This window comes from Erpetoichthys calabaricus, chromosome 7 (genome assembly GCF_900747795.2).
Source record: "Erpetoichthys calabaricus chromosome 7, fErpCal1.3, whole genome shotgun sequence".
NCBI classification, from domain to species: Eukaryota; Metazoa; Chordata; class Cladistia; order Polypteriformes; family Polypteridae; genus Erpetoichthys; species Erpetoichthys calabaricus.
Window position 1 is genome coordinate 107,189,068 of NC_041400.2, and position 21,727 is coordinate 107,210,794.

The following is a 21,727-nucleotide window of genomic DNA, read 5'->3' on the forward strand; positions in this document are numbered from 1 at the left end:
GTTGAAAACAGATGGAGGTTTGGATATCTGGTTAAAAAAAATAAGAAAAAAACAAAATGGATGGTAGAGGTAGAGCAGAGACACAACAGAGGTAGTCGACACTAGTCTCTAGAACTAGCTGCCACCTTGTGCCCAATGCTGCTAGGATAGGCACCAGCTCCACTGAACTGGTTAGAAAATGAATGGATGGACAAGTAACGCTTTGATTTCCTTAATTACTCTAAAGCTGTGGCTCAGAAGAGTATCAAATGTGTGACCTTACTATTTGTAGTACTGTGGCCCATCGTACCATGAATTGATCAGTCAACACATACTGTGCAAGTCAATTTCTAGGTACAACCATGGAAATGCCCCTTAACACTAAACCAGATTAAATAAATTCAATCAGGCATAGATGGATGAAAGGACACTACAAGGAAAAATAATAAACAAAAAGAATAAGTATTTACATTTATACAGTATTTAAGCATTTGTTTCAGTTATTTAAAAATACAAAAATGTTTTGTATTTGGGAAACATTGTGCAAAACTAAACCCAATAACAACAAATTACATAAAACAGTTTATACTGTAGAATATGCCTATTGGTACTCAGTCTGCATTTTATAATTTACTACTTCACTATTTAGTTTCTTTTTTTTTTTCTTCCTAATTTGAATAAAAAAAATCAAACAACTATTTAACATCACTGTCTAGGACTGGCAGCACAACCTATAGCCTAAGGTACTGGAACACACATCTTTGCAGGTTCAGGTGCCCCTAGGTTCACTTTCTGGCCAATGCTCCAAATGCAGAAATATATAAATAACTGTATAGTTAATTACCCTGCAATAGTAGTTGATTGCATGATCTATATGGGGGTTTGGAACCTACATGTAAAAATAAAGCAGATTGTTTTACAAGAATGTTAAAAATATTATGCTTAAATCCCTCACCAAATTTCCCACAATTTTTAAAATATGATACTGAGGCAACATGATGCTACAGTACTTAACACTGCTGGCCTCTTCAAATCCAGACCTGGACAACTATCTATGTGCAATCAATGTGTTTTCAATGTTTCTGCATATTGTTTTTCTTCCAAATCACAAATACACATGGATTAGTCTAACTTGGGACTCTAAAGCTGTCCTGTTTGACTAAATATGCATATGTGTGCAAGTGTGCACTGCAATGCATTGGTAACCCATTCAGCATTGGATCATGCCTTGCACTCGGTGTAAACTATATCTGAGATGATGCTGAACTGGATTACGATTCAATATTCTATACATGGATCATAATATTGACCCTTTCTGCAAACCAAAACACAACTGCAATGGATTAAGCAGATCAGATAATGAATACAGGCTGCAACTGGAAAACAAATAAAAATTACTGTACAAACTTGAATGAGCCAAAAAGTTATTCTGTGACATTCACTGTGTGATCTGACAATGCATGCTCATGATGCAAGATAAAATAACAGTGACCTCTTTTTATTGCAAAAATGTACTTGTATACCAAGACAAGAAAAACGAGGCAGCACAGTGATACAGTGGTATAACTGCTGCCTCACAACAAAGAGACAGGAGTTTGCACCTCAAAACTGATTCTTGTGTCAAATTTGCATGTTCTCCACGTGCCCACATCAGTTTCTACCAGGCGCTCTAGTTCCCTTCCACACTCCAAAAACAAGCAGGATGGATGACTGGTTCAGGAATTGTTCCTGCCTTTTACCCAATGCTTGCTAGGACTGGCTCCAGCTACAGAAGGATAAGCAAGTTTGCAAAATGGATGGTTGGACAAGAACAACAGGTTCTCTAACTTGTGAGCAAAGGCAGTAAGTGTGCTTTTCTAAATAATTTTTCACACCAAGCACAGTAACTAACAAATACTGTTTTTGATATCAATTCACTGGTTTCATTAGAATTTTAAAATGGCTCCTAGTTCCATGCTACAATAGCACTGTATCTAATGAATACTTTTTATTTTTTGTACAGATTCTCTGAGGAAGTGGGTGTTTTCAATAAGAATAAAACTACAATAGGGAGTTTGGGGCAGAGCGTACAAATCAATATGAATGAGAGACTGTGTATCCTGGCAGGATGAGAAACGGAAACGGAAACCTAATCCTGCACCTCCCTGACTGAATCCCCAAATCAGCCACTGACTCAACAGTTGCAACCCAATCCTGGGAAGTGAACTTCCTACAGCACAGGCTACAAAGGTGCTATATAAAATGAAATGGAGGAAATTGGGAGAGAGCTATAAGTAAATACGGTGGCAGTTTATGTTCGTTAACTTCAAGACACATTTTGTTTTGTGTTTGTGTATCTTTTGACCAATTTTTAGACAGCAGGCACATCAAAACTTATATAACAAAACTTCAAAACGGTTATCATTTCAGAATGTAATCTAAAGCTAACACCATGCATGACACTGTATGTCAAGCATCTTCTATTGCTATTTATTGAGAAACCAAGTGGCACAAACTAAGCCAACGACAGACGTAGGTAAACGTGATATTGAAAAATCCCTTTTACAATTTGATATTAAGGTTTATGAATCGATCACATGCAGAAATTTGGAATGTTGCAATTCCAACAGGACACTAGACGATCGCTCGGTTGTTCTTTGTCGCTACAGGTTATATGGATCGGTCTCGGCAGTTTACAGGGCAATTACAATTGACATACCCAAACAAAGGGTGACTGAGTAATTACCTGGGATTCTGCTGTTATATATAATTTTTTTTGCTTATTTTTTTAAACTAATTATTTCAACTTTGCTGCTCATAAACTTTCTTGAAAAGTGGAGTCAGGTTCTGCTTAATTTAGGTGAACTTCAAGCAAACATCAGTGAATAGAGACTTATAATAAAAAACAACTACAAAAAGTTGCCATACTTCTTTCTTCGCAGTAGTCGACAGTAAGTAGCTAACAGGATAAGTCATTTGTCCACTTATCCCAGGTTGTGTATAACAATAAATAGCTACCGCAATCGAGAAACAGCATCTGACACTAGCCACCGTCGGATAAACACATGCCTAAATGCAAGAAAAAAACATTTTCATATAACCAAACCCGAGGCAAAAAAAGACGATCAGATGCGTCGCCTTGGTAATAACACAAAAAAGGCCAAAACAGTTAAAACACTAGGGTAACGTTACTTACTGTCATTGATCAGCTGAACTACAGCAAATACGCAGATACATGATGCGGTTTCCTTTAGAATAGAGGAGCAAACATATCCAGAGCTAAAGAGTTATTATGATAAGGTCGCAAATGATACAAAATGATTCCTTGATTTATAATCCTTCGCACGTTATAAGAAAGAAAAAAAAAGTTATACATTGAAGATCTCAATCTGTACGATTTGAAAGAAAAATGCTCCGGAGTAAAGGCTGTGCTGATAGCGGAAATAAGCTGACTGAGAGGTGGGACAAAGGGACGTGTCTCGACAAGAGTGACACCTACATTAATCCAATGAAAAGCGGAGAGAGCGGAACACCACGTCAAATGACCTGACGTTCCATGAATCAGAAATGAGAGGCGGGCCGAGAATGTGGAAACACTTCAAAGACAATTAAAAAACAAATAAAAGGCGGGGCTTCACAGTTGACGGACGTTCCGCTCGACTTTTAAAGAACGAGGAGAAGGGCGGGCTCTCAAAGATCCATGCCTGCTGTGGAGCGGTTTGTTGTGTTATCAACTCCAACCAATAGAAATTCGCTCACTTAGAAACTCGTGCGTAAAAATATTTTACTTAATAGAGAAACATGATTCAGTGATACATTATATGTCACATGTAATTAATAAAATTTTCCTGTTTTGCATACATGTTTTATCTGTCCTAATTTAAATAGTTGAAACAAGGACACGTGTATGTTATAGCCTTGCTTGGCATTTATGGATATGTGGCATTGATATTGTATTTGGTGTATATCGAAAATTCCCTGCTATTACCTGCGTTCACGTACTTTAATGAAATAAATCAGGTTGTTTGAATAGCTAACGGAAATGCAATGTGTTAATACTGAATTATTATCGAACAGAAAGGGTTTGTTATATGGTGCGGGGAAAAATGTAACAAATCACCTTATGCCTGTATTGCAGAAGCTAAATTTCACGTAAAGGAAAGAGTGCCTTGTGAGGGAGTGGCACCAGGTTTGATTTAGTTCCCATGACAGGTTCCAGCACTGGATGGCATAATAATAATTAAAAGGAAGAATGAATCAGAAAATAAAAGATAGATGGGAACCTTATAGTTAAGTACTCTTCATTCATTAAATGTGCATGTACACTTAAAAAATGATTTAAAAAAACACAGACATGTAACTATACTCAGTTTGAATCTGCTTAGCACAACTACAGGGTTATAGAGGTCCATAAATCAGTCCAGGACAGGGCACCAGTTACTCACAAGCTATATTCATACATGCTTGTCCAATTTAAAATCCGCAAGTTCTATAGCATATACTTACTGGATTACCCAGAGAAAGACTTAAGAAGACACATGGGAAACCTGTCGTTTACACTAAGAAAGAGTTCAGGCCAGCACCTGAACACATAACTCATAACTAAATGGATGCTCCACCATGTCACTCATTGTTTTCTCAACATTCCATAAAAAAGGCTTGAAACCTTTACAAGGGAAAGCAACAGTCCTCTTCAACGTGTTGTGAACAGATGGGCATATCTTCCATGCAAACTTAAATCAGTAATATTCTTTGAATATTAAAATAAGTATGAATGCAACTGTACTGTGCATAGTACCATAATTACTGTTGAATGGGGAAGAAGGAGCATGCTGTTTGTTGTACACATTAAATGGCAAGGTCCACTTAGTTGACACAAATGTTCCAAGAAATGTTTTAATATTAGTCATAGCTGACAGCACAGGTCACCCAAGCCTATGGGAACAGAGGGCAGTTTCCATTTTCGGGATATTTCCACATTTTTACTGCCAAACACCAATGGTTCTACCTTTTAATTTTAGCCTGTTATCTTGGATGAATTGTACTGGCCTTCTGCCAGGCCTCTATAGTCATGTCCTGTTTCAAGAATTCATTTATAGCAGTCTCAATCTGCCCACACTAGTTTGCAAAGGTAGACTTTCTCTGACACTGTAGATTATTTTCTCCTGCAGAATTTACCATTTTGATTTGCTGTACCTTGTAGACCAAAAATGACTTCTTCAATTAGCTCATTAATTAACTGCTTGAACTGTGGTGAAAAGGCGGATGAGTGATCAAGATAACTAGATGATTACTGCAGAAGTTACCCAGCAATACTAAGAAATCTGTGCATAGGCTTCAAATTTTATTGTAACTGAATCCAATTTAAATTCAGAAGTTATTTACTGATGAAAAATCATGTCATCCTATTTCTTCATCCTTTAGGATCTGATAACTTCAATGTAGAAATATTACAAAATAATATGAGATCTTGATATGCAAGATGTTAAAAATGTATTTCATTCATTGGTATCGAAAAGATTCTGAAGTTGTCTGGCTGTTCAAATAATTTGCTTACTACTCAAGTTAACTTAAAATATGGCAGCAGGGATTACAACTAAAACTAAGAAATACAACTAAATAACTCCAATAAATCATTTTACTGGCTTCCAGTTAAGTTATAAGCTGATTTTAAAATACCCTTATTGATATGTACATTCATAAATAGCCTAACAAAACATACAACTGCCTATACAGGGTACATACTCCATGGTATTCATTGCAATCTCATGATAATGCAGGCTTGCTTAAAATTCCAAAGATAAATAAAAACTAACACAGGAGGCAGAGCCTTTAGCTAGATTATGGAGGGTCTCAAACTCTACAATGATGTACCTGACAATAACAGCAAGGCTACTTTGATCTCAGCATTTAAATTAAATTTCTTCCTAAACTACTTCTAAGACTGTTCATATTAATTGCTTTTTAATCACTGCAGACATTGGTTTATTATTTTCACTATATATTTCCCTTTCTCCTTTCAGTGACATGCAATGATGATACCATTTTGACCAATTTATGCTTGTTGATCTTACAGCCAGTCTTTGAAGCATGTGTGGTGTCACTAATGTAATCTGTTAGAATTTCAAGTTTACCTGAATTGTTATGTATTACCAAATGCCCATAAAGTTTTTAGAATTAGAACCTAGGACAGCTGGATTTTGTAACTAAAATTTGTTTATTTCATCCCAGTTGACATCGGGATGCTTTAAGAAACCAATATGACTAAAGGTAACCTCTGCAGACATAATGCACATTTCTACATAATGGTGTTTTTATGTTAAGCATTTTGTTTCTTGTGTTTTAAATACATTACATTTCTAATTGTGCGTAGTGCACATGGGTGAAGTGTGCATTATGCCAATGACTTGAACTGAAGGTGCAAAATAGTATACATATACATGTATATTACACCCTTAAATAGGTTTAATCCAATTTAGGGATTTATATACAGTATACAGATTTTTAGTCATTATTCTTACATGTACAGAGTACAGTGACAATTCTTACTTAAAAATCAACACATGCAAAATGGATATAAACATTATACTGTGTATTATACAGTATATATAAAAGTGCTCTGTTTCTCAACCAGCACCAAGGGAACCACTTAAAAGAGGGTGAAGATCTCGGAATCCATGGATGCACAGGGGAGCCAGAAAGCTTCAGGAGGAGGCGAGTGAACTGGCCTTAATGGCCACATCCTCACAAGGTAAAGAATATGTGACATAAACTTGAACTTGAAAAGGAGTGTGGACCTGAGGAATGGTAATTTGACAGTCTATTATAAAGTGAACAGAACTGTTGGACAGGCTGCTTCAGGCAACCCAAAAGGATAATAAACTGCCTTCTAGGCATTTGCTTTAATAAGGGAGATAATACTATGTTAACTTGAAACTGAAAATAAATAAACCAATATGTTTGGGTATAAAAATTGAAAATGTGGTTTTGAGTCTATGTTTTCCTAGTGGTTGCTATTTATCATGCATACAGTATATATATATTGTGGCCTTTGGGGGATGTGTCTCAGACCCCCAAACTGTATACCAGCTGCACCAGACACAGTTCAAATAAACCTTTAATTCTTCTTTTTCTTTCTTTAAACTGGCTTGTCAAACACAATATAACTGAATTATTAACAGTATTCACTATCTGTTTCTTTTCTTTTCTCTTCTCTCATTTCTCACTTTCTTACTTTTGCCTTCACTCCATGTGAGCTTTGTCTGTCTCTGCTCCCGACTCCAACTCCTCTGGCTGTGGAAGAAGGAACCCAGAAGTATACCTTGAAAGCACTTCCTGGTCTGATATTTATGACAGCATGGAAACTGCCCCCAAGAACTCCCTCCTGTGGCTCCAGAGGAACCCGACTGGGCTGCAAGCTCCAAAAACAATTCCCATGCAGCCCTGCAGGAATCCACACTAGAACAGCACCAAAGGCATACTGCCACCAGGCATACTGGGGAAACTTATCACCCCAGCAGCCAGTCCTCCACTGCATTCTATTAGCGTCCTGTCCAGGTAAAAAAAATTTTAAAAACTGTTTTATTTTGTTGCTTGCCTAAGCTGAGCTACTTCTAAAGGAATATACTAGGCATATTCAAGTATGTAATTTGCAATATTATGGATTCAGTTGTCAAATAATTATGGGTTCTCAAAAAGCAAAAATAGAAATGATAAGGTGGGAAATCCCAACATATCTCCTTCACATGTTGAATGTTGGGTTGAACAAGCAAGCAAGAATTTCACTGTACCCTGTATAAATGACAGTATTACTACTATTACTACTACTACTTTTCTTCAATTGTGAGAGTATATTAACATTTTATTTTGTGATACACAGATGTTTAAGTGCAGCAGCAATTTTCAAATTGTTTATTGTGAATATATTACTAAACAGTCAAATATACATAACAATGATGTGGTTTACCAATTTATAAATGTATGACCAAAACAATTGCAATCCTGAATATGAAATGCTTTTAGTTGCAGGTTGATTTTTTTTAGTACCTTAAATATACACTATGGTGCTTTGAAATGGCATCCCTTTCAGAGTGCACTTTCTTCTACAATAAGAAAGATACTTCAGCAGTTCCAAGATAAAAGTATAGAACCGGGTATAAGAAACATTCTTACAATGCAAGATCTTTCATAAAATTAAATTCGTTCAATTTAGCATGAAATTATAATAGTGGAAACATTATACATTTCATTTTTAAATTATTGTATGTTAAGTGAAAACATTATTGTATGTTAAATGAAAGGTTAATAGTTAAATATTGGGGGTTCAACTCTGGTATACTCACATTTCTTCAGATAAAAGCCACTAGACAAAGAGAAAATATATCTTTTTATCATGAAATAATTTTATTTTAGTGTTACGACTTGAATTTGGATGATATGAAGAAAGCCCAAGACTGCAGAGAGTGTGGAAAAAAGGGAAACAGCTAACCAAGACAAACCAGGAATAGAGCCAAAAAACAGTGATGATAAGGATGATGGTAGTATTTCTTTAATCTTAAACATATTGCCTCTGGTACAAACAAGTGAAAGTACCGTTTATACCAGTAAATCAAAGGTTGGTTTACAATAGCTGGATTTCAGCTGTTCCATTATCAGCCCAGAGATTATGCAGAAAATATATCTGAAGAATTAAAAAAAGAGAATTTTTTTAATGTGAATAAACACATTTATTTAAGAGCATAAGAATATAAAAGGTGTTACAAGCCCAGGCCATTTCCCTGTTCACCTAATATATTCAAGTTATCATTGAGCACAAACTTGAAGTTCAGAGTATTACTATTTGGCATGCACTACACAACTTGGTAACTAAAAAATGCTTATGTATACATGAAATTTCTTCTTAGCCGTCTTTCATCTTCATCCCCATGTTCTCACTGAAGAACTCCTTCTAAAACAACAGCAAGCACCTTCCCTGCTGAATCTTATTTTGTAATTACTGCCTTCATGTAGTGCTGGGCGGTATACTGGTTCATACCAAAAACCGTTTATTTTTGTTATGATATGGATTTTTCTTATACCGCAACACCGGTTTAAATAGCCTAAACAACGTTCAGAACGTGGCGCAGCGGGAAACTGTTTAAGGGGGGACCTTTTTCACTGCTGCACCGCTAAACACAAATGCAATAGAGTATATGCATTAGTGGAGGTATTGAACGGTGAAAATGGACAGAGAACATTCTGAAACTGAAGCAGACGATAAAGTTGAACATGATGACACAGAAGAACTTTTGCTGATTTAAAAGGTCGGATGTGGACCATTATGTTCAAATGTGTGAATACTGTTTCTATACTACTGGCTAATACTGCAAGCCAAGTTGTACTTGTTTTATTTTTTTTTTTCAATACCGTGTAATGTACTTGGTTACTGTGTAATAGTGTGATAACATGTTGAATTTATTCTCGACATTTCCACTTTAATCTCGACTCTTATGACGAGAATAAAGTCGACCTGTATTAATACTTGTGTGCACATTAAAATGTTTTTTTGTACAATGTACAATTCTCATGACAGTGGAATAGGTTATTCTTAGCCAGTAATTGCAGTGGAAAATGTGGTTAACATCCACTCATGCATGGGAAAAAATACCGTCCAATACCATGAAACCGGTATAATTTTGAAAAATACTGTGATATAGAATTTTGGTCATACCGCCCAGCACTACCTTCATGTCACCTCTTAATCTAAGTTTTGATGAAACTGAATTTGTTTTGTTATGTGTTTTGTGTAATATGGCGACCTATACAACATAAAATATACCAGATTAGACCTTACAACAACAGAGTATGGTTTAAGAATAACTTCTCAAAGTGTGCTTGTAACCCAGTAATTACCTTCTTTAATCACTTGTGTACAATACCAGGTGTATGGACAATGACAAGTCCACTAGGTCATTCCCTTAAGGTAACTGAAGCAATCAACAGAAAACAACCAAATAAGATTTCAAAAAGGTGCAATGAGGTTCCTTTAAGAGGCAGGGTTTCATAGCCCATAATAGCTAAGAACTCCAACATTATAGACTGTCCGTTTCCATTTTATGTCAACACTGTACTGACAGCTACAGAAAGTCCCCAGGGTAAACAGGTTCTACCCTGCTACAGCAAATAGATAAAGGAAGCTGTTAAGATATAGCCAAAACTTTGGGATGTGAACTAGGATGGATGGCCCAGCTAGGGACATGGCACAAACTAATTATGCCACATTTTCACCCTGTCACCTGGGTACACACTAAGCCTTGGCACACTTTGAATCATCCACATAACACAAATCGATCTATCATGACTTGAAATAATAAAGTGTATTTAGATCATTGAATCCATTCTAAAAATGTGATCACAATTAGCTGATCAAATGAAAGCTCATACAGTACCTATTACATAAGAGGATTTAAAAAAAAAATAAATGTAAACTTTAAATATATGGAGCTGGAAAAAGTCAAGCTATAATAGGATACATCTGGAGATATACTATAGATTTATAACTGAACCTGCTTTTTCAGACTACAGATGCTTTTACATTTTGGAAATTATATTCACTATAATGTCATAAACCAAATTTTGTATATCTTGAATTCAAAAATGTATTCAGTTTAATTCAATTTATTCTTACCAAGTGTATTTCAACTTATGTGATGGCAATAGTTATTACAACACAAAATAGCATGCAACAAAAATACAAAACATTATTTTTAAAATAGTAGTTTTGGCCACAGCAAGTGATAATATGCTTAATTCAAAATATAATACAATATTGCATAAAGTATATACAAATAAGATTAAAAGTAAGCTAAACATATATGTCTTTACATAGGTTTTAACAGGGCATTCAGGTCTGATGGGCTGAACTGAAGAAAGACCTGTGTAGCACATTTAGTCACAGAAAGAACAAACATAGCAAATTTAACAACCATAGTACACATATTCCAAGGCTGCTGGTTAGCCCCCACATTCCTATCCACCAGTTTCCGCTATTCTGGGATATCAAAACCACAGCCCTTTCAAATATAAAAACAAAAGCCTTATTAGTATTAATAATATATTGCCCCAAGAAAAGAAAATAATAGAATTTGAGTGACAGATGTGTGATTCTGCAAATGTGTTATTTACATTGCAAACTACTTGTACATTAGTGCAGATGACACTTTCACAGAACTTAAAATTATATTTTTCTACAGTTCTTGCTGTTCTCAGTGTCTTGTCAGTTCATTTTTTACAAATGCATACATGGTAAAGCAATTAGAAAAATTAAATACTTTTGTATTACAATTCAAAACTGTTGTACATTTGTTTATTAAAAAATGTTCAGCATAAAATAAAATTAAAAACTTCTTTTTCATTTGAAACTGTGTTAAAAAGTCACTAGTTGCAGATGTAAATCTAATAAGAACAAAATACAGTGGTGTGAAAAACTATTTGCCCCCTTCCTGATTTCTTATTGTTTTGCATGTTTGTCACACAAAATGTTTCTGATCATCAAACACATTTAACCATTAGTCAAATATAACACAAGTAAACACAAAATGCAGTTTTTAAATGATGGTTTTTATTATTTAGGGAGAAAAAAAATCCAAACCTACATGGCCCTGTGTGAAAAAGTAATTGCCCCCTTGTTAAAAAATAACCTAACTGTGGTGTATCACACCTGAGTTCAATTTCCGTAGCCACCGCCAGGCCTGATTACTGCCACACCTGTTTCAATCAAGAAATCACTTAAATAGGAGCTGCCTGACACAGAGAAGTAGACCAAAAGCACCTCAAAAGCTAGACATCATGCCAAGATCCAAAGAAATTCAGGAACAAATGAGAACAGAAGTAATTGAGATCTATCAGTCTGGTAAAGGTTATAAAGCCATTTCTAAAGCTTTGGGACTCCAGCGAACCACAGTGAGAGCCATTATCCACAAATGGCAAAAACATGGAACAGTGGTGAACTTTCCCAGGAGTGGCCGGCCGACCAAAATTACCCCAAGAGCGCAGAGACGACTCATCCGAGAGGTCACAAAAGACCCCAGGACAACGTCTAAAGAACTGCAGGCCTTACTTGCCTCAATTAAGGTCAGTGTTCACGACTCCACCATAAGAAAGAGACTGGGCAAAAACGGCCTGCATGGCAGATGTCCAAGACGCAAACCACTGTTAAGCAAAAAGAACATTAGGGCTCGTCTCAATTTTGCTAAGAAACATCTCAATGATTGCCAAGACTTTTGGGAAAATACCTTGTGGACTGATGAGACAAAAGTTGAACTTTTTGGAAGGCAAATGTCCTGTTACATCTGGCGTAAAAGGAACACAGCATTTCAGAAAAAGAACATCATGCCAACAGTAAAATATGGTGGTGGTAGTGTGATGGTCTGGGGTTGTTTTGCTGCTTCAGGACCTGGAAGGCTTGCTGTGATAGATGGAACCATGAATTCTACTGTCTACCAAAAAATCCTGAAGGAGAATGTCCGGCCATCTGTTCGTCAACTCAAGCTGAAGCGATCTTGGGTGCTGCAACAGGACAATGACCCAAAACACACCAGCAAATCCACCTCTGAATGGCTGAAGAAAAACAAAATGAAGACTTTGGAGTGGCCTAGTCAAAGTCCTGACCTGAATCCAATTGAGATGCTATGGCATGACCTTAAAAAGGCGGTTCATGCTAGAAAACCCTCAAATAAAGCTGAATTACAACAATTTTGCAAAGATGAGTGGGCCAAAATTCCTCCAGAGCGCTGTAATAGACTCATTGCAAGTTATCGCAAATGCTTGATTGCAGTTATTGCTGCTAAGGGTGGCCCAACCAGTTATTAGGTTCAGGGGGCAATTACTTTTTCACACAGGGCCATGTAGGTTTGGATTTTTTTTCTCCCTAAATAATAAAAACCACCATTTACAAACTGCATTTTGTGTTTACTTGTGTTATATTTGACTAATGGTTAAATGTGTTTGATGATCAGAAACATTTTGTGTGACAAACATGCAAAAGAATAAGAAATCAGGAAGGGGGCAAATAGTTTTTCACACCACTGTATATATATATATATGAAACTATGATTAGACTATAGTTTTTCTCTTTGTGTTTATCCATTACAAAAAAATATATATAGTCAGACACATGTATCAAGGGAGTGTCTTTGGGGCTTAACGCATAAAGGTATGATGGTGAAGGAGAATGGCAAGACACTGGAGTTAATGTCCCTTCCCTTTCCTTCCACAGAACAGAGAAAGTAATTTGGAAAAAGCCATTATGTCATTTCTGCCACCTCTTCTCTCTAGCCAAAGCTTTATGACCTTCATGGACCAGAAGTTGCTGTTCCTAAAAGAATCAGCATCTGAGCTCCACATATCTGCCATTCCAACCATACAGTCTTTTTAGGTAGTTTTTCATTTACTTAGGATTGAGATGAAACAGAGCTCCACCACAGACCCCAACACTTCATCTTTGTTAGATATACATACATTATATATATATATATATATATATATATATATATATATATATATATATATATATATATATATATATTGTGGAATAGGGCGGCCCGGACACAGACAGGCAGACACGTTTACAGCCATCACCACACGTTTATTTACACTATTTTACAAAGTCTTGTACCGCCACACACAAACCCCCAACAGTCTCCCAAAGTCCAGGCTTCTCTCTCTCTCAGCCTTCTCTCTTCCTTCAGGCCTCTCCTCGCCGCCTCCTCTCTGACCTCGTCAACCTCCTCACCCGACTCCAGCCCTGAGTGAGGGGAGGCGGCTCCTTAAATAGGCAGGCGGCTGATGACCACACCCGGCCACCTGCCACAATATATATATACTAGTCATTTAGCCCGTTACAATAACGGGCGCTAGAACAGTAGTGCATAAACATTAGTAGGAACAGTCTATATGAAATGGCAAGGGACTTTGACCTCATTCTTTTTGTTGGTCGTATTTTTCTTTCTTTCAGCCTTTCTTTTGTTGATGTTTACTTGCTGAGCTGACCATTCTTCGTGGGCAGCTGCCGTGTATTGTGTGTCTAATTTTCTGTGACAGTAATACTGTCTTGTACGGCTCTATTCAATAAGGGCGCGCACAAAAAGGCGAGCCTCAAAAGGGCGACCTCAATCGCCTTTTTGTGCGCGCCCTTTTTGAAGGATACCGTCTTGCACGTCCGCTGGCTTGTACGTCCGTAATATACCTTTAATTTTCTCTGGCGGTAATACAGGTGTGCGCGTCGGTAATATGCCTTTAATCTCCTCTGACAGTAATACTGGCTTGTATGTGGCTGTAATATGCGTCACTGTATTGTGTACCTTTAATTTCCTCTCGCAGTAATACTGGTTTGTATTTCCGTAAAACGCCTCTAACTTTCTCTGACAGTAATATCGCGAGTCGCACCGTGCCCTGCGCATGCGCACTTCACCAGAAGACACCCACACACGGACACCTGCACGCACATACGGATTTTATATATATAGATATCCTGGATGCCTCTACAGTCAAAGGACCCGGGGAGAGAGCTTTTTCAGGGTGTTATCTTCCCTGGAGAGCTAGATGGCAGCCGCCCTGGGTTGCAGCGGTTTGGTGCAGACCTGTCGGGTTCTGTGGGTGCCACCAGGTGGTGTTGCAGAAACTGCTGAGCCCTTTGTTGCAGCACTTCTGCCACACCTGTAAGTGCTGCCGGAAGGAGATTACAAGACACATGGAGCACTTCTAGGTGCCCTATAAAAGGAGCCAAGCCAGCAGCCACTACTCTGGGAGCCAGAGTCAGGAGGAAGGGAGACGAAGCTTGCCAGGAGGAGTGGAGGCAGACAGAAAGGAAGGGAAAGAGAAAGGGAAAGAAGAAAAGAGTGTTTTATACTTTGTTTTGGTGCTGTGAACTATGCTATACAGGTGGGAAAAGGGGGAAGGCGTGTGCTGAACTTAATAATAATAATAATAATAATAATAATTCATTACATTTACATAGCGCTTTTCTCAGTACTCAAAGCGCTATCCACACAGGGAGGAACCGGGAAGCGAATCCACAATCTTCCACAGTCTCCTTACTGCAAAGCAGCAACACTACCACTGCGCCACCTGTGAGGACAACTTGTGTCCTGTGTTTGTCTGTGTCAGGTTTGGGCAGCAGGAGCACCCTCTTCTAATATATAGAGACACACACATATACATACGTATATATGTATTAAATTTAATTACAGGACAATTATCTACAGGAACTTGGATCTAGTCCAGGTACATTTGCACATCAACAACAACAATCCTAACAATTTATTATATGGAAATTTTATTAATTTAGTTATTTAACAAGGCTTATATTTCAGTGCAGAACTGCAGCAATTATACCTCTTGTTTAATTAAAAAAAAAACAAAAAAAAAACTGAGTGGCCGAGTCAAAATGTAAACCTAAAGTGCTGGATTAGTGGGTTAGCAGAACAAACCAGTGCACCACTGCACTGCTGCAAATTACATTGACTATGAAAACATGTAATTAAATGTATCCACAACAAGTACACAGCTTATAATGTTACATACACAATTGTGTAATTAAAAGTCCAGGCGTCATTCTAGAGTAATTCCTATTGACATCATGGACTGGATTTTTAGGTAAACTGCTTACATGCATAGGGGTTATTAAAACACCTCAATTCGCTTAAAACAAACATTCTTAACCATCTATTTGAAGAAACCAACATTCTAATCAAAGCTGAGTCAGTATCACATTTTCATTGCAAACATAGGTTCCAAAAATAAAAATCAGCCTAGTATTCCTATTGGTTTAGGCTACCAACTTTATTCCCAAATTCTGACTGGTTACAATTATATCAATAAATAACACAGAATATATAGTTTTCAAAATTAATTATAATTTAGCTGCCTATAGCCAATCATAGTTTCAGTAGAGCTTTCAGAAACCACACTGAATACCACTTTCAACCACAGTATGCATTTGAGTAAGACTGGTCTGCAGTTACTGCTCATCATCTTGAAAACATCAATTGTCCCATCACCTAAAACAGGCTATGCTACCATTAACTCATTTAAAAAATAAATATATATTAAAAGTGATGTCAATCAAATGCACATTTCTACTAGAAGTATTAATTACTTGGGTTGGTGCCCTGCCCGGGATTGGATCCTGCCTTGCGCCCTGTGTTGGCTGGGATTGGCTCCAGCAGACCCCTGTGACCCTGTGTTTGGATTCAGCAGGTTGGAAAATGGATGGATGGATGGTATTAATTACCGAGCATAAGCTCTGTGGCTAGTATGTAAATTTGACTTTGTATTAGATTATAGCTCATTGTGATTATTTTGGATCTTTAAACTTTTTGCATGGTACTTTGCTTCACATTTTTCTAGATTCAATATAATCATGCAAAACAGTTGTTGCTTATTATGGCAATTCACTTGTTTTTCTTTAAATACTTCTCTAAGGCATCAAAAGCACACGTTACTTGGCAGAACACTACAATATCTGGCAATGTACTGTACTTATTCATTTACATTATACATACTGTATATACTACATACAGAACTGAGACTCATAATTTCAGAAATGTAAAATACTTTTTTGTCCTACATCTCCACAGCATTCATTTTCTTATTGGGATATACTCATCCACTGTGGTGGGTTGGCACCCTGCCCGGGATTGGTTCCTGCCTTGTGCCCTGTGTTGGCTGGGATTGGCTCCAGCAGACCCCCGTGACCCTGTGTTCGGATTCAGCGGGCTGGAAAATGGATGGATGGATATACTCATCCAGATCTTTTCAATGCACCAGTGGGTAGCAAGAAGTTTGAATCCAGTAGGGCACAAGGTCAAAACCATATGCATTTCCACTCTTATACTCCCTCATACAGCTCAAATTTATGTATGATATTTTTTATCATGTACTGTATTTTGAAAATTAAGTCTGAAGTGGCAGAGATGCAAGCAAGCAAATTACCAAAACAATAAAATTCTGTGATGTTAGTTAAAAACACAAAAGTATACCAATCTCTAAATGCTTTAAAGTTTAAAAATATCAATTTTTAAGAAAGTCTTTCCTTATTGGATTTTTTTTTAGATTCTGGTTTATTCAGGCTGTTGTCATTTAATAGGGCAATGAGACAACAACACAGTTCATGAATCACATCAATACCAATGGGTGTAGTTCCTACAAGCAGTATGGCACCACTCATGCAAACCAACTCACAAAATGGAAGTGCTAGAAAAATGGCAATAACAAAATGGCAACATGAAAGTAAATATAAAAATAATTCATTATGCCTTAGAAAATATGCAAAATTAGTTAGAAAAAAGCCCTAACAAATTCTTTATACTGGTAACTAAAATACAACAAGAAATATTGAATACAATGTAAACTAAAATTTAAATCTATGGTTGGTTCATGTCTTGCCCTCAATGCTCAAGAGATATAGTCCTGCAAATCATGTTTAAGAAATGGATAGAGGTAGTATCACAATCAGATGCATAAGATTCTCATCTTCATGTAACACTTTTTTGGCAATTACACTTTCAAATCTGTTAGCATAGATCTTTACTAATTTCACATATTTAGACTTGGCATGTTTGAATCTCTGCGGTGGGTTGGCACCCTGCCCGGGATTGGTTCCTTGCCTTGTGCCCTGTGTTGGCTGGGATTGGCTCCAGCAGACCCCCGTGACCCTGTGTTCGGATTCAGCGGGTTGGATGATGGATGGATGGATGGATGTTTGAATCTTTTCCCTGGTTAAACTTTTTAAGCTATACAGTAATCCCTCGCTATATCGCGCTTCGCCTTTCGCGGCTTCACTCTATCGCGGATTTTATATGTAAGCATATTTAAATATATATCGCGGATTTTTTGCTGGTTCGCGGATTTCTGCGGACAATGGGTCTTTTAATTTCTGGTACATGCTTTCTCAGTTGCTTTGCCCAGTTGATTTCATACAAGGGACGCTATTGGCAGATGGCTGAGAAGCTACCCAACTTACTTTTCTCTCTCTCTCTCTTGCACGGACTTTCTCTGATCCTGACGTAGGGGGATTGAGCAGGGGGGCTGTTCGCACACCTAGACGATAGGGACGCTCGTCTAAAAATGCTGAAAGATTATCTTCACGTTGCTACCTTCTGTGCAGCTGCTTCGTGAAGCGACATGCTGCACGGTGCTTCGCATACTTAAAAGCTCGAAGGGCACGTATTGATTTTTGATTGTTTGTTTTTCTCTGTCTCTCTCTCTCTCTTTCTCTGCTCCTGACGGAGGGGGTGTGAGCTGCCGCCTTCAACAGCTTTGTGCCGCGGTGCTTCGCATACTTAAAAGCCAAACAGCCCTATTGATTTGTTTGCTTTCCTCTCTCTTTCTGACAGTCTCTGCTCCTGATGCGCACTCCTTTGAAGAGGAAGATATGTTTGCATTCTTTTAATTGTGAGACGGAACTGTCATCTCTGTCTTGTCATGGAGCACAGTTTAAACTTTTGAAAAAGAGACAAATGTTTGTTTGCAGTGTTTGAATAACATTCCTGTCTCTCTACAACCTCCTGTGTTTCTGTGCAAATCTGTGACCCAAGCATGACAATATAAAAATAACCATATAAACATATGGTTTCTACTTCGCGGATTTTCACCTTTCGCGGGGGGGTCTGGAACGGAACCCCCGCGATGGAGGAGGGATTACTATATCAGATTTCATGGTGTGCACTGATAAAGTGTATTTTTCAAGTCATGTTACAGTGTTTGGTTTAGATTTAGATTGGATATAGTTGAGCTAAGCCTGATGAACAGTAGCAAGATAGTGAAATTGGATACATGGAGCAGAATTCAGTCAATCAAAGCTGAATTCATGAAGTAGCAATACGAAAATGAATGATAGCAAAGCAACATGACCTAAGAAAACCAAGCCTATAAAACAACAGAAAAACTGCAAATGAGTATAAACTTCTTTCATCAAAACTGAACAGACTGAAATAAACCTCTAACCACTAGATCATCTCCAAAATGAGAAATTTTGTCAGTAGCAACCCCCTTCATGCAGTAGAAAGACAATATGTTTTGGTAGCATACTTTCACACCCTTAGTTAGCAAGGGTCTCAGTCAGCAGCATCTTGGCCCATATGGTTAAAAGCCTTATAGACTCAGTGTTATTGAACCAAGAGGTATATTCGTTATGATCTCTCTGCCAAAATTAAGCTTAACTCTCTATTTTGTCATTGCTTCTGAAGCTATTTGTTTTGTGAGTTTTGCATTATGTTTATCCTGAATTTCAACTAGTAAACATTCTTTGTTAATGCAGAATTGGAACTAACAATATTCAAATTAGAGAACTCTGTTAGGAATCATCAAGATATGAATGTTTTCATTATTCTAAAATGTCTAATTAAAAGTCTTGTCTCTGAGTCCCACCTTGATTAATCAGCAACCTGTATCCATACAGAATAAGACTATGGTCCATGAATTAAAAAATTAGACTTTCAGCACACAGGCCACTACCGGTAGTTCAGTATGAGAACAGGTACTGATGACCCAATACCATATCTGTTAATGATAATGATAAGTCACCAATGTAATTTCCATAGTATGTAATATTAGAATTCTCACTATGAGAACCAAGAAGTGAAGAGTTTCCAGATTCCCCAAATATATCAAAATGACACTAAATTGGTAACTCTTACCATTAGGAAAAATGGTTTTGAACAACAGAACAATTGGTATTCATTTTTTTCAATTTTAAGCTTCATATCAATGTGCAAAAAAAGTAAAACGAAAATGGCAAAATGTAATTGTGGTTGTGCCTATACCAAAATTAAACAGAAAAGATGGTTTCCATGCTAGTACAAGTAAAGAGCCGATAGCATCAGACACAGATGTCAATGTCAATTTATTTATATAGCACATTTAAACAAACATAGTAATGCTGTGGCCAAAGTGCTTTACAAAAATAGAACAAATTTACATAAAACATAAATAGAAATAAAATATTTGAACATAAAATAAAATACATAATAAATAGAAGTAATGTTATATACATAAAAAAATAGAAGTAATGTAATATAATCACAAAGAGGAAGCCATCAGTATTACTGAAGGAAACTGAATGCAAGTGAGTAGAAATGAGTCTTTAACCTTGTTTTAAACAGTTCAATTGTAGACGACTCCTTTATATGATGAGGTAAAGAGTTCCACAGGCGAGGTGCAACAGCTGCAAAAGACCTGTCCCCCTTGGTTTTACACTTGGCACAAGGGACAACCAGAGACAGCTGACCAGAAGATCTAAGCACTCTGGATGGCTGGTGTAAAACACACAATTCAGATAAATAGGCAGGAGCAAGCCCATGTAAAGATTTAAAAACTAGCAGCAGGATTTTAAAATCAATTCGAAAACTGACAGGCAGCCAGTGTAAAGAAGCTAAAATAGGACAGACAGAGTCATACTTTCTTGCCCCAACCAGAAAGCGAGCAGCAGCATTTTGGACCAACTGTAACCTGTGTATCAAGGATTTGTTAATCCCAGAATACAGCGAGTTGCAGTAATCGAGGCGAGAAAAAAATAAACGCATGAGTAGCTATCTCAAGATCCCTAGAAGATAAAAAAGGCTTTATCTTACCTAATAGACGAAGTTGGAAAAAGCAACTCTTGACTACAGAATTTATTTGTTTCTCAAAAGAGAGGTTACTGTCAAAGGTAACACCAAGATTGCGGACTTGAGGTTTGGAAAAGACAGAGAAAGAGCCGAGAAGACCAAGTCCAATTTGGGCTTTAGCTGATGGACCCACTATAAGCACCTCCGTTTTATTTTGATTTAGATCAAGAAAATTATTAGCCATCCAGGATCTTAATTCAGAGAGACAGTTGTGGAGTTGATTTATTGTAGAGTTGCAGACAGGAATATAAACCTGAGTATCATCAGCATAGCAGTGAAAAGAAATGTTAAATTTCCTAAAAATTGCTCCAATAGGGTGAAGGTATATGGAGAATAAAATAGGACCCAAAATGGATCCCTGAGGAACACCATATTTAAGAGGAGCAGTAGATGAAGAAGAGGAATTAAAAGTCACTGAAAAGTGTCTACCAGTTAAATATGACCTGAACCAGTTAAGAGCAGCCCCTTTAAGCCCAATAAGATGTTCAAGCCGCATCAGCAATATTTCATGGTCAATAGTGTCAAAGGCAGCGGACAGGTCAAGGAGGAGAAGGACTGCCGCATCACCTAAGTCAGTAATAAGAAGAGATGTCGTTGAACACTTTCAGGAGTGCCATTTCAACACTATGATAACGCCTAAAGCCAGATTGGTAGATCTCAAATAAATTATTAGAGTTAAGGTGATCAACCAATTGATTATAAATAATTCTTTCTAGAATATTAGCCAGAAATGGCAGTTGGGAAATTGGACGAAAATTAGCTAAAACTCCAGGGTCTAATTCTACCTTTTTAAGACAGGGGCGGACTGCAGCATGTTTAAAAAATGAGGGCACAACACCCGAACTAATAGAATCATTGATGATGGCTAATAAGGGTGGGCCCAACACATCAAAGGCTTCCACTAGGAGACGTGGTGGAACCAGAGGACTGGGGGCTGGTTTAAGGGTGTCAATAGTTCTTTTTAGCTGTGAAAGTGAAACTAGATCAAAGGATTCTAAGACAATGTCATGATTAATAGTAGAAAGTTCGTAGCCCGTTTGAACAATGCCACGGCGGATAGTATCAATTTTGCTGACAAAGAATGATAGAAACTGCTCACATGAATGAACAATGCTATTTGATCC

The 21,727-nt window shown here is 37.3% G+C and overlaps 1 protein-coding gene across 3 annotated transcripts in view; it reads right to left on the reverse strand.

The window, feature by feature from the left end:
* LOC114654608 (casein kinase I) overlaps nucleotides 1-21,727 on the reverse strand; it is a 225,910-nt gene that overhangs the window by 140,163 nt on the left and 64,020 nt on the right. Inside the window, exon 1 of one of the 3 annotated variants that reach the window (XM_028805239.2) lies at nucleotides 3,155-3,415. The exons of the other annotated variants lie outside the window; for them this stretch is intronic. The gene's annotated coding sequence lies outside the window, so the exon portion shown is untranslated. Of the gene's footprint in view, nucleotides 1-3,154; nucleotides 3,416-21,727 lie in introns of those variants that run through there. 3 annotated transcript variants of the gene reach the window in all.